General features: G+C 41.2%; 1 protein-coding gene and 1 pseudogene across 8 annotated transcripts in view; one reads left to right on the plus strand and one right to left on the minus strand.

Moving 5' to 3' along the window:
• The window catches only part of TASP1 (taspase 1), a 656132-nt gene that overhangs the window by 117608 nt on the left and 524708 nt on the right, over positions 1 to 13816 (plus strand). The gene's annotated exons all lie outside the window — the stretch shown is intronic.
• LOC119515941 lies at positions 5328 to 9928 on the minus strand (annotated as a pseudogene).

Raw genomic sequence — 13816 nt, forward strand, 5'->3', positions numbered from 1 at the left:
TTGGCCAAAAGTTTCTTTTATTTCCATAAGATCTTCTATTTTTTAATTTACTCTTGCAATGTCTTCTCTATGCTCTTCTAGGGTCTTCTTTAAGTCACTTATATTTTGGGCCATGGTCTTCTTGATGTCCTTTAAATTCTTTGCCATGTTTTCATTCCTCGATTGTAGTTCTTTGATTAATTGTTTGAGGTACAGTGTTTCTTCCAAAATCTTGATTTGTGTGTTTGGAGTTGGATTCTCCATGTCTTCTGGTTTTATCATATGCATTAAGATTTTGTGTTGTTTTTGGCCTCTTGGCATTTGTTTTGCTTGATAGGACTCTTTCAAGTTGTAACAAAAAAAAGGATATCGATTTGATTTTTCAGAGACAGTTTGGTGACGTACATTTTCTCTAGTTAACCAGCAGATGGTGTCTGTGAGTCACCTATATCCCTCAAGTCAGTTCTCCACCTTGTTCCCGCGGTGTGTGGGGAAATGGTTCTTGTGGGTTCAGTTGGAGAACTGAGTTTGGGTGTGTTGCTGGAGCCGTCCGCCCTGAATGTGGGGCATGTGTACTGGTGGCCAGGGTTAGGAAGGGCAGTTCTAATGTTCAAATCCCCCAGATTCCAGGAGATTCAAGGCCACCACAAGAGTCTAAGCTTTCATTTCAGTTCAGCCCCAGAGCCTCTCTCTCGCTGATCCACAAACCACTGGACCTGGCGTAGTGCCCCTGGGTTCTCCGAGCAGGTCCCCCCTCCCAGCCGCGATCCTCCAGGAGCTCTGCCAAGGGAATGCTGTGCTACATCACCAGTGCGCGCCATCCCTCAAGGGAAGCCCTGGGCCACCGTGCCGTGCCGCGGTGCACTCTCAGCTCGTTTCAGAATGCAGAATGTCTTGAGGCTGTCTTTACTACAACACCTTGCGGGCTGAGAACAGTTGAGGTTTTCTCCACAGAGAGAGAGAGACAGACAGAAAAACTCCCAGGTTCACCCCTCAGCCAGGGATACCACCCGGTCCTCTGGGCTCCCTATCCTGAGACAGATATGTCCCCGGATTCTCCCAAGGTCAGTTGTCACCAAAAGCCTCTGTCTGCTTGTTGAGGATTCACTGTCTGTATTGAGCAGTTAATATTAAAACCTCACTTGGAGCTGGGCTGAGAGAGTGCACGGCACGGCTTCCGTGAGGGAGGGGCTCTCAGCTCTAGGCTCTCGGCTCTCAGCGCGGGTCCGCAGTTTTACTTACAGATTTTATGCTGTGATCTCAGGCATTCCTCCCAATTCAGTTTGGTGTATGATGAGTGGACAGTCACTTTTGTCTCCCCGCTGTTTTTCCAGGTTATTTACTGGTTTTTTGTTCATTTATTAATTGTTCTGGGGGAGACTAAGTCTTCCACTTCTCTCTATGCCCCCATCTTCCCAGAGTCTCTGCAGCACTTTTACCTCTATTTATATTTTTTCCCTACAATCTTATAGAGATATAGTCATATAACATACAACCATCCACAGTGTACATTCAGTTGTTTGCGGCATCATCACATAGTTGAACATTTATCACCACAGTCAGCACGTGAACATATTGGTTATTATGAAAAAGTTTTTTTTTGTTGTTTTTTTTGGTGAATAGTAAAAAATATAATAAAAATAAAAATAAAAATATCATACAATACAATAGTAAAGGACAGAAAACACCACCACTGAGAATCCCACATCCCTCCCTCATATCCCCCTTTCATACACATTTAACTTTGGTATATTGCCTTTGTTACATTTAGTGGAAGCATATTGGAATGTTACTGTTGACCATAGACTCCAGTTTGCTTTCATTATGTTTTTTCCAAAATACCATCCCTTTTTCAACACTCTGCATGTTTAACATTCATTTGTTCTCCCATCTGTGAGATCATTTTTATATTTGTAGATTTAGCAACAGTTATTGACCACTCCAGTTTTTGCTAAGTTATACAGTCCCAGTCTTCATCATCTGTGTTTACCTCTGGTGTCCTACATTCCCCTGTCCCACCTCTTTCAGCTTTTATCACAGACATCTTTGTTCCATGTACTTATAATATTGTGCTACCATAACACAGTATTATGCTATGTATTTCAGGATCTATACAATCAATCCTGCTGAACATTTCTGTAGTCCTTCAGCTTCAAATGCCTGAGCTCTACCCTCTTTCTCTCTCCTGGTAGCCTGTGTTACTAGCTTTTAACTCTCAGAGTTTACTCATTAATGTTAGTTCATATTAGTGAGACCATACAGCATTTGTCCTTTTGTTTCTGGCCAACTTCACTCAACATAATGTCTTCAAGGTTCATCCATGTTATTATATATTCCATGTCTTTGTTCTGTCTTACAGCTGCATAATACTCCGTCATGTGTATGTACCACAGTTTGTTTATCCACTCGTCCATTGATGGACATTTGGGCTGCTTCCATCTCTTGGCAGTCATGAATAGTGCTGCAGTAAACCTTGGGTTACAGATGTCCGTTTGTGTCTTAACTTTCAGTTCCTTTGAGTATATACCTAGCAATGGAATAGCTGGGTCATATGGCAGATCTATACTTAGCTTCCTGAGGAACCTCCACGCTGTCTTCCGGAGTGGTTGCACCATTCTACATTCACACTAGCAATGAATAAGTGTGCTTCCTTCTCCACATCTTATCCAGCACTTGTAATTTTATGTTTTTTGGATAATGGCTATCTGATAGGTATGAGATGATATCTCATTGTGGTTTTGATTTGCATTTCCCTAATAGCCAGTGAAGTTGAGCGTTTTTTCATATGTTTTTGAGCCATTTGTATTTCATCTTCGGAAAAGTGTCCATGTCTTTTGCCCATTTTTTAATTGGGTTGTTTGTCTTTCTTTTATTGAGTTGTAGGATTGCTTTATATATTCGGGACATTAAACCCTTATCTGATAATGTGGTTTCCAAATATTGTCTCCCATTGTGTAGGGAGTAATGTGCAACAAGAGGAGAAAATCAAGAAAAAAGTTCCATTTATAATAGCAACCAAGAGATTCAAGTATTTAGGAATAAACTCAACCAAGATCACAAAACACCTTTACACAGAAAACTATAAGAAACTGCTAAAAGAAATGGAACAGGACCTAAAAAAATTTAAGAACATACCATGTTCATGGATTGGAAGACTAAATATAATTAAGATGGCAATTTTACCTAAACTGATTTATAGATTCAATGCAATACCAATTAAAATCCCAACAACTTACTTTACAGAAATAGAAAAACCAATAACCAAAGTTATTTGGAAGGGCAGGATGCCCCGAATAGCCAAAAATATATTGAGAAATAGGAATGAAGTGGGAGGTCTCACAGTACCTAACTTTGAAGCATATTACAAAGCTACAGTGCTCTGCCAATAGTTTTTGAATATTCCTTTTACCTCTCTCTTTTTCTTCTCCTTCTGGGATTCCCATAATTCTTATATTGGTGCACTTGATGATGTTCCCCAGGTATTTTAGGCTCTGCTCACTGTTTTTCATTCTTTTTTCTTTCTGTTCTTCAGCCTGAATAATTTCAGTTGTCTTATCTTTTAGTTCACTGATACTTTCTTCTGCCACCTCCAATCTGCTGTTGAAACCCTCTGGGGAATTTTTCATTTCAGTTACTATGGTCCTCCACTACATTATTTCAGTTTGATTCCTTTTTGAAATTTCGATATCTTTTTTGAGATTATTATACATTTTATTCATTGTTTTTCTCGTATCCTTTATTTCTTTTTCTGTGTTTTCCTTTATCTCCTCAAGCATATTGAGTGTTGTTTTTTAGTCTTTGTCTGGTATATCCAAAGTCTATTCATTGATGTATTTTTGGATTTTTGTCTTTTTCCTTTGGATAGGCCATATCCTGTTTCTTTGTCTTACAATCTTTTGTTGCATACTGTACATTTTAATTTTTAAGTGTTTACTCTGGGATTTAGTTCCAGAGTTGGCTGTTCCTTGTTTGTATTCCGCTAGTGATTTGACTGAGACTTTCTTGAGCGTCAGGTAGTAACAAAAGCAAACCAAGGCAAAATATACCTTTCATATCTTTGCATATTAGCTCTTCATTGGCTGATAACTCTTCTTGAGAGTTTAGTTCTCTTAACAAGAAGATCAGCACAAGGGGAATGTGAAGTGCATAATCCTCTTCCTCTTTTCAGAGCATATCCCTTGTCTGGGGGTTGTGCTTGGCTATGGCTTTAGGAAATCCCCTGTTTACAGGTATTTGAAATCCCACTGTAACCCCTGTGAAATAGACTTTCTCCCCCTCCCAGGTGCTCTGTTGTATTACTTAAAGCAGGTAGTCATTTGCCCCAGGCTGCTTTGACTTAATTGTTTCTTACACTTCTTTAGTTGTTGTTCTAGTTTGCTAATGCTGCCGGAATGGATTGGCTTTTATAAAGGGGGTTTATTTGGTTACACAGTTAATAGTCTTAAGGCCATAAAATGTCCAAGGTAATGCATCAACAATTGGGTACCTTCACTGGAGGATGGCCAGTGGCATCTGGAACACCTCTGTTAGCTGGGAAGGCATGTGGCTGGCATCTGCTCCCAAGTTCTGGTTTCAAAATGGCGTTCTCCCAAGACGTTCCTCTGTAGGCTGCAGCTCCTTTTCAAAATGTCACCCTCAGTTGCTCTTGGGGCATTTGTCCTCTCTTAGCTTCTCTGGAGCAAGAGGCTGCTTTCAGCGGCTGTCTTCAAACTGTCTCTCATCTGCAGCTCCTTTCAGCTCCTGGGCATTGTTCAGAATGTCCCTCTTGGCTATAGCAAGCTTGCTCCTTCTGTCTGAACTTATACAGTACTCCAGTAAACTAATCAAGGCCCATGCTGAATGGGCGGGGCCACACCTCCATGGACATTATCCAGAGTCATCACCCACAGTTGGGTAAGTCTTATCTCCATGGAAACATCCAATCAAAAGATCACACCTTAATCAAAAAGATTAATCAATCTGATCCCACAAGATCGCATCAAAGATAATGGTGTTTTGGGGGCCGTAATACATTCCAAACCGGCACAGTTATCTACAGGCTATATGTAAACTTCCTCTGCCATTAGGTCAAGTTCTGGGTGGTCCAGCCAGAAAGGAGTTTCCTGGTTTAGTCTTTTGGGTTAACACCCATAGATTGGCACCAGCATACAGTCCCTGCAGTATGCATGTAGGGGTTACTCTGCTCCAGAATATGGCCAGGGATCCACAATGGGATTATAGGCTAAACCCCACACAACACTTGGGAGTGGGTTGGGGAGGGCCAGAGAGAGCACCATAAGCTTCTTGTACTGTTTTTTTTTTTTTTTTTTTTTTTTAATAGTTATTTAATTCGGTTCTTTGCAATAAGTTTAGAACACCAATATGTGAGGATAAACTACATTTGTGAAAGAGAACAGAACACAGATAGCCTTGGAGCTGAGGAACAGCTTTGATTTTTGGCATAAGTCGTGAGTCCACAGTTTTCTGATCAACTTGCACTACTCAGTAAGCTCATATTTCTCTTTCTCTGTGTTGAAGATCGCACCTTCCTGGTGTCTGGGCTTATGCAGCTGCTTCTTCTTGAAGTAAGCATCAGTGAGATGTTTTGGGATTTTCATGCCACTTAAGTCAATTTTGGTGGAGGTGTCAGTGACAAATTTTTGGTGTGCCCTACGCAGAGGAACTCGATTGAGGACCAGGGGTCCAGTCACAAGTAGCAAGCCACTGCCCAGTGGCTTCTCTTGCCCCTGTGACGACCAGTGAGGATGATCAGAGTGGTCCTGGGAGTGATGCTGGATCACATCTTTCTCACTTGCTGACTGAAGGGTTTTTGCCATGGCTCAACAACTTCGGAGGCACATCTTCAGTAGGATAATATCTAAGAATTTTGCGAAGTTTAACCACTCTGGTACCTCTTGTCACCACTAACAGGTTTTGTGACAGTAGCAAGAACCTTCTTCTTTTTCTTTTCAATCCTGGATTTAGCTGATGAATACTTCCCCTTGTACATGGCCTTTCTGGAATACATTGCAGATCGGGAATATCTGCCAGTTCCTCTGATGAGAACTGGGTTTCGGCTGCAGAGAGGCTTCCCTTTTTTGTGCTTTTTGGTCTTGAAGCTAGTCTTCTTAATCTTGCCTCTGGCATCAGCTTTCTTGGCCTCAGGTTTCTTGTCCGTAGTAGCCGGCTTCACAGCCTTTTTACCCACCGTCTTCCAAGATGGGAAAGAGCTCTCCTTTTTTTTTTTTTTTACACTTTTTTTTTGGAATAAATTCAAAGTTATAGGAACAGTTGCAAAAACAATACAAACCCCATACACAGAACTCCAGCATTCCCTGACCCCCCCCAATACCCTGATCCACTAACTTTAATATGTTGCCACACTGCTATTTCTTTCCCTCCCGCCTTCCCTCCCTCCCTCCCTCCCTCTCTCTCTCCCTATCTATCTTCTATTGCTCTGTCTTCTGAACATATGAGAGCTAGCTGCACACATCCTTGAACAAACACTATAATTCACATATACAATTTCCATGAACAAGAGCATTCTTTTATACAATCCCATTAAGCGCAGCTAAGAAGTAAAGAGATTCATCAATGATACAAAGCTTACATTCTATATTTCCTTTTCCATATGTCTCAACTGTGTCCCTTTGAGCCTCCTGTCCTCCATCCTGAGATCCCATCCAGGGTCATCCTTGGCATTCAATTGTCATCTATTTAGACTGCCTTTTTTTTTTTTTTCCTCAATTGTGGAAACATATATACAGCCTAAATCTTCCCCTTCTATCCCCTCCCTAGCCTTCCATTAGTGGGATTAATCACATTTAGAATGTTGTAATGCTATCTCCTTCCCACCATCCATTACTAGAAATTTCCCTTCACCTCAGACAGCAACCCTACACTCGTTTCTTAACTTCCCATTGCCCCTTCTCCCACTTCTCGTAACCCATACTCTACTTTTCATCTCTATGGTCATATTTTCTAATAATTTCTTTGTGTTTACTGTGGGGCTTAAAATTAAACTCTTAAATCCATAACAAGTTTGTTTTTCTTTGGTACCAACTTAATTTCAATAGGACACATAAACTATGTACCTCTACTCCTCCATTCCCCCACCTTTATATAGTTCTTTTAAAAAATTACATATTTTACATTGAGTTCAAAACCACTGATTTGTCATTAGAGTTTGTGTATTTTATATCATGTACTAACTAAATAGTGGACTTACAATTCAAAAATTATTGACTTCTACTTGTATTCCATGTGGTCAGAGATTGTGCTTTAAATATGTTCAATTGTTTTTTTTTCTTTTTGCTTGTTTGTTTTTTTTTTAATTTATTGAGGCTTGTTTTATGTCCCAGCCCATGGTCAGTTCTGGAGAAAGATCCGTGGTCACTAGAGAAAAATGAGTGTCCTGGTGATTTGGAATGTAAGGTTCTATACATGTCTGTTAAAATTCTCTATATCTCTTTCTCCTTTCTTTGTTTCTCTGTTGGTAGGGCTCCCTTTAGTATCTGAAGTAGGGCAGGTGTTTTATTGGCAAAGTCTCTCAGCATTTGTTTGTCTGTGAAAAATTTAAGCTCTCCCTCAAATTTGAAGGAGAGTTTTGCTGCATAAAGTATTCTTGGTTGGAAATTTTCCTCTCTCAGAATTTTAAATATGTCATGCCACTGCCTTCTCGCCTCCATGGTGGCCACTCAGTAGTCACAACTTAGTCTTATGTTGTTTCCTTTGTATGTGGTGAATTGCTTTTGTCTTGCTGCTTTCAGAACTTGCTCTTTCTCTTCAGTATTTGAGAATGTGATCAGAATATGACTTGGGGTGGGTTTATTTGGATTTATTCTATTTGGGGTTTGCTGGGCATTTATGCTTTGTGTATTTATATTGTGTAGAAGATTTGGGAAGTTTTCCCCAACAATTTCTTTGAATACTCTTTCTAGACCTTTACCCTTCTCTTCCCCTTCTGGGACACCAATGAGTCTTAACTTTGGACGTTTTATTTTATCTATCATATCCCTGAGATCCTTTTCGATTTTTTAGATTTTTTTTCTCCATTCTTCTTTTGTTCTTTCATTTTCTGTTCTGTGGACTTCTAGGACACTGAGTCATTGTTCAACTTCCTCTAATCTTGTATTATGAGTATCCAGAGTCTTTTTAATTTGGCTAGCAATTTCTTTTATTTCCATAAGATCTTCTATTTTTTTATTTAATGTTGCAGTTTCTTCTTTATGCTCTTCTAGGGTCTTCTTCATGTCCCTTTTATTCTGCTCCATGGTCTTCTTCATGTCTTTTATATCCTGTGCCATGTTTTCATTCCTTGATTGTGATTGTTTGATTAATTGTGCCAAGTACTGTGTCTCTTCTGATATTTTGATTTGGGTGTTTGGGATTGGGTTTGCCATATTGTTTGGTTTTATCATATGCATTGAGATTTTCTCTTGTTTTTGGCCTCTTGGCATTTGCTTTGCTTGATAGGGTTCTTTCAAGTTGTAAAAAAAAAAAAATACCAATCTAATTTTTCAGAAATACAAGTTGGTGACGTACACTTTCTCCAGCTAACCAGCAGATGGCATCTGCGAGTCACCTATACCCCTCAAGTCATTTCTCCCCAACTCTGTCTCTGTGGTGTGTGGGGAAATGATTTTTGTGGGGTTCAGTTGGTGAACTCAGTTTGGGTTTGTTGTTGGAGCTGTCCGCCCTGAATGTGGGGCGTGTGTCTGGGTGGTTAGGCAGGCAGGGAAGATTTAATATTCAGACCTCCCAGGTGTTCTTGGAGATTCAAGGCGGTTGCAAGAGTCTAAGCCTTCATTTCAGTTTTGCCCCAGATTTTCTCTGTCACTGACTGACAAACCACTGGCTTTGATGTAGCGTCCCTGGGTTTTCTGAGTGGGCCCCCGTTCTCAGCTGTGATCTTCCAGGACCTCTGCTGAGGGAAGGCTGTGCTACATCACTAGTGCGTGTCATCCCTCAAGGGGAGCCCCCTGGCCACTGGGCTGTGCAGGGGCACTCTCTGCTTGATACAAAGATTAGCCTATAATTCTTGACTGGTGTAAGTTCTGAATGAAAGGCAGGTAGTAGAGCTGGGCCCCACCCCTTTCCTCTTAGAGAAGATAGATGCCCTAGGGGGAGGTCATTAGCATTTCAATGGTCTCTCTCTGCCTGTATCAAACCCCTGTCTGGGTCACAGAACTGGGAACTGAAAATGGCCGAGGCTTTCTCCATTGAGTCAAAAAAGGAACAGAACTAGTCCGAGGCGACCCTCCGGCCCTCCAAGGTCAGTGGTCACCCAATGCCTCTGTCTACTTGTTGGGGTTTCGTACCTCGTAGTGAGCAGTTCACACGCACTAAGTAAAACCCCAGCTGGAGCTCAGCTGAGCTATATTCGCTTGCTGGGAGAAAGCTTCTCTCTGGCACCAGGAGGCTTTGTAGCTCAGGCTGTGGGGGAGGGGTATCCCGATTGGGATCTGCAGTTCTTACTTACAGATTTTATGCTGTGATCTCGGCAATCCTCCCAATTCAGGTTAGTGTATGATGAGTGGACAGTCACGTTTTTCCCCCTGCAGTTATTCCGGATTATTTACTGGTTGTTTCTAGTTTTTTTTTTGTTGTTCCAGGGGGACTACTTAGCTTCCACTCCTCTCTATGCCACCATCTTGGATCCTGCCTCTCCTACTTTTTTTTTTTTTTTAATTCAATTACCCTTTTATTTTATTATTCATTTTATTGAGATATATTCACATACCATGCAGTCATACAAAACAAATCGTACATTTGATTGTTCACAGTACCATTACGTAGTTGTACATTCATTACCAAAATCACTCCCCGACACCCTCATTACCACACACACACACACAAATAACCAGAATAATAATTAAAGTGAAAAGGAGCAACTAAAGTAAAAAAGAACACTGGGTGCCCTTGTCTGTTTGTTTGTTTGTTTGTTTCCTTCCCCCACCTTTCCACTCATCCATCTACAAGCTAGACAAACGTGAGTGTGATCCCTATGGCCCGCCGCAATCCCACTGTCCCCCCTCATAAGCCACATCTTTATACAATTGTCTTCAAGATTCATGGGTTCTGGGTTGTAGTTTGATAGTTTCAGTTATCCACCACCAGCTACCCCAGTTCATTAGAACCTAAAAAGGGTTGTCTATATTGTGCATAAGAGTGCCCACCAGAGTGACCTCTCAACTCCTTTTGGAATCTCTCTCCCACTGAAGCTTATTTCATTTCCTTTCACATCCCCCTTTTGGTCAAGAAGATGCTCTCCATCCCACAATGCCAGGTCTAAATTCCTCCCTGGGAGTCATATTCCACGTTGCCAGGGAGATTCACTCCCCTGGGTGTCTGGTCCCACGTAGCGGGGAGGGCAGTGATTTCACCTTTCAAGTTGGCTTAGCTAGAGGGAGAGGGCCACATCTGAGCAACAAAGAGGCATTCGGGAGGAGGCTCTTAGGCACAATTATAGGGAGGCCTAGCCTCTCCTTTGCAGCAACAGTCTTCCCAAGGGCAAATTCCGTGGTAGAGGGCTCAATCCATCAAACCACCAATCCCCTATGTTTGTGGGCATGTTAGCAACCATCGAGGTAGGGCAGGACAATACCCCTGCATTCTCCACCAGCTCCTCAAGGGGGCTCTGTATATTTTTTTCCTTTTTTTTTTTTTTTTTAAACTTTTTTTTTCCTAAATCAACTGCATGAAAAATAAAAAAATTTTAAAAAAATGAAAAAAAAACATACAATGAAAGAACATTTCAAAGAGACCATAACAAGGGAGTAAGAAAAAGACAACTAACCTAAGATGACTACTTTACTTCCAACGTTTTCTTACTCTACCCCAAGAAAGTAACCTAATATAGCAGCATTTCTGTGAACTTGGTCCTACTATACCCATCACAAATTAACAAACCATAATCATTCCTGGGCATTCCCAGAATGTTAAATTTACCCATGATAGCTTATCTGTTCTTCTTGGATTATTGTTCCCCCTTCCTTAATTGCTCTCTATCTCTAGTTCCCCTACATTCTACATTATAAACCATTTGTTTTACATTTTTCAAAGTTCACATTAGTGGTAGCATATAATATTTGTCTTTTTGTGGCTGGTTTATTTCGCTCAGCATTATGTCTTCAAGGTTCATCCATGTTGTCATATGTTTCACAACATCGTTCCTTCTTACTGCCGTGTAGTATTCCATTGTGTGTATATACCACATTTTATTTATCCACTCATCTGTTGAAGGACATTTGGGTTGTTTCCATCTCTTGGCAACTGTGAATAATGCTTCTATGAACATTGGCTTGCAGATGTCTGTTCGTGTCACTGCTTTCCGATCTTCCGGGTATATACCGAGAAGTGCAATCGCTGGATCGAAGGATATCTCTATATCTAGTTTTCTAAGGAACTGCCAGACTGACTTCCAGAGTGGCTGAACCATTATACAGTCCCACCAACAATGAATAAGAGTTCCAATTTCTCCACATCCCCTCCAGCATTTATAGTTTCCTGTTTGTTTAATGGCAGCCATTCTAATTGGTATGAGATGGTATCTCATTGTGGTCTTAATTTGCATCTCTCTAATAGCTAGTGAAGCTGAACATTTTTTCATGTGTTTCTTGGCCATTTGTATTTCCTCTTCAGAGAACTGTCTTTTCATATCTTTTGCCCATTTTATAATTGGGCCGACTGTACTATTGTCATTGAGTTGTAGGATTTCTTTATATATGCAAGATATCAGTCTTTTGTCAGATACATGGTTTCCAAAAATTTTTTCCCATTGAGTTGGCTGCCTCTTTACCTTTTTGAGAAATTCCTTTGAGGTGCAGAAACTTCTAAGCTTGAGGAGTTCCCATTTATCTATTTTCTCTTTTGTTGCTTGTGCTTTGGGTGTAAAGTCTAGGAAGTGGCCACCTAATACAGGGTCTTGATGATGTTTTCCTACATTATCTTCTAGGAGCTTTATGGTGCTTTCTTTTATATTGAGATCTTTGGTCCATTTTGAGTTAATTTTTGTGTAGGGTGTGAGGTAGGGGTCCTCTTTCATACTTTTGGATATGGATATCCAACTCTCCCAGCCCCATTTGTTGAAAAGACCAGTATGACCCAGTTCATTAACTTTGGGGGCCTTATCAAAGATCAGTTGGCCATTGATCTGGGGGTCTATCTCTGAATTCTCAATTTGATTCCATTGATCTATATGTCTGTCTTTGTGCCAGTACCATGCTGTTTTGACAACTGTGGCTTTATAATAAGCTTCAAAGTCAGGGAGTGTAAGTCCTCCCACTTCGTTTTATATTATCTATCATATCCCTGAGGTCCATTTCAATTTTTTCGATTTTTTTCCCCATTCTTTCTTTTATGCTTTCATTTTCCATTCTGTCATCTTCCAGGTCCCTGATTCATTGTTTAACTTCCTCTAGTGTCATACTGTGAATATCCAGAATCTTTTTAATTTGGTCAACAGTTTCTTTAATTTCCATAAAATCATCTGTTTTTTTATTTAGTCTTGCAATGTCTTCTTTATGCTCTTCTAGGGTCTTCTTGATGTCCTGTATATCCTGTTCCATGCTCTTCTTGATGTCCTTTATATCCTGTGCTATGGTCTCATTGTTCATCTTTAGTTCTTTAATTAGTTGCTCTAAGTACTGTATTTCTTCTGATCTTTTGATTTGGGTGCTTGGGCTTGGGTTATCCATATCTTCTGGTTTTTTCATATGCTTTAAAATTTTCTGTTGTTTTTGGCCTCTTGACATTTGCTTAACTTGGTCGGGTTCTTTTAGGATTTGTAGACCAATTGAAATCCTTGTCTGTAATTTGTCAGGTCTACAGCTTCGTGGAGTACACTTTCTGTGACTAACCAGCAGGTGGCGTCCACAAGCCACCTCTTCCCCTCAAGCCAGTTCTCCCCCGTTTTGCCTCTGTGGTGAGTTGGGGCGTAAGTCTTTTGGGGTCCAGTTGGAATACCAAGCTTGCGTGTGTAGTTGGTGTTGCCTGCCCTGTATAAGGGGCGTGTGTCTGGGCGGTCAGGAAGGGGGGTGGCTCTAACAACCAAATCTCCCTGGTGTTTCTGGAGTTTTAAAGCTGCTGCAATAGTCTAATCCTTCAGTTCATTCCTGCCACAGTTTGTCTCTGCCACTGACCCACAAGTCCTTGGTATTGGCGTGTGGCCCGTGAGACTTGTGAATGGGTCCCTCTTCCAGGCCTTGCACCCCCAGGTGCTCTGTTCAGGGATGACTGTGCTGTGTCACAGGTGAGTGCTGTCCCCCCAGGGTGGTTCTGGGCTGCCGTCTGTGTAGGGAGGCTCCCAGTCTGCTGAAATGATGTCTGAATGGGGCTTGTTAATTCCCACTGCTCCACCTTCCGAAGTCTGGGACAACCAGTTGAGGGTGCAGGGAAGGCTAATGTCCACGCCCAATTTTGTGGTGTATGTGTGTTATGTGAAGCACTTCCGTCACACTGGGTTGTCTGGAACAGCTCTGGGATATTGGGCCGATGACAGGCAGGAGTGTTTCCTGTCCACCAGGATGATGGCTGTGAGAGGATGCCGCCCTTTTCTTGGGAAGTTGTGGTGTTTAGTGAATTTTCTCAGCCACTGGATTATTGCCTTTTGTCTCAGAGCTCTCAGTTCTGCTCTTGTCTTGATCTTCCCAAATTGCAAGTCTCTGAGGCTTTCTGTATTGGGCTTCTTAGAGTAATTGTTTTAGAAAATGAAAAAAAGAAAAAAAAGAAAAAAAAAAAAGGGCCCACAGGGCAGATCTAATGCATTATTGAAATGCTAAGAGACAAAGCAATTAGGGCTATTAAAGAAAGATCCAGGGGGCAGAGAGATCAGTTTTTCTTTGGGTTTTGCAAATGA

This window comes from Choloepus didactylus, chromosome 19 (assembly GCF_015220235.1).
Source record: "Choloepus didactylus isolate mChoDid1 chromosome 19, mChoDid1.pri, whole genome shotgun sequence".
Classification (NCBI taxonomy): domain Eukaryota; kingdom Metazoa; phylum Chordata; class Mammalia; order Pilosa; family Megalonychidae; genus Choloepus; species Choloepus didactylus.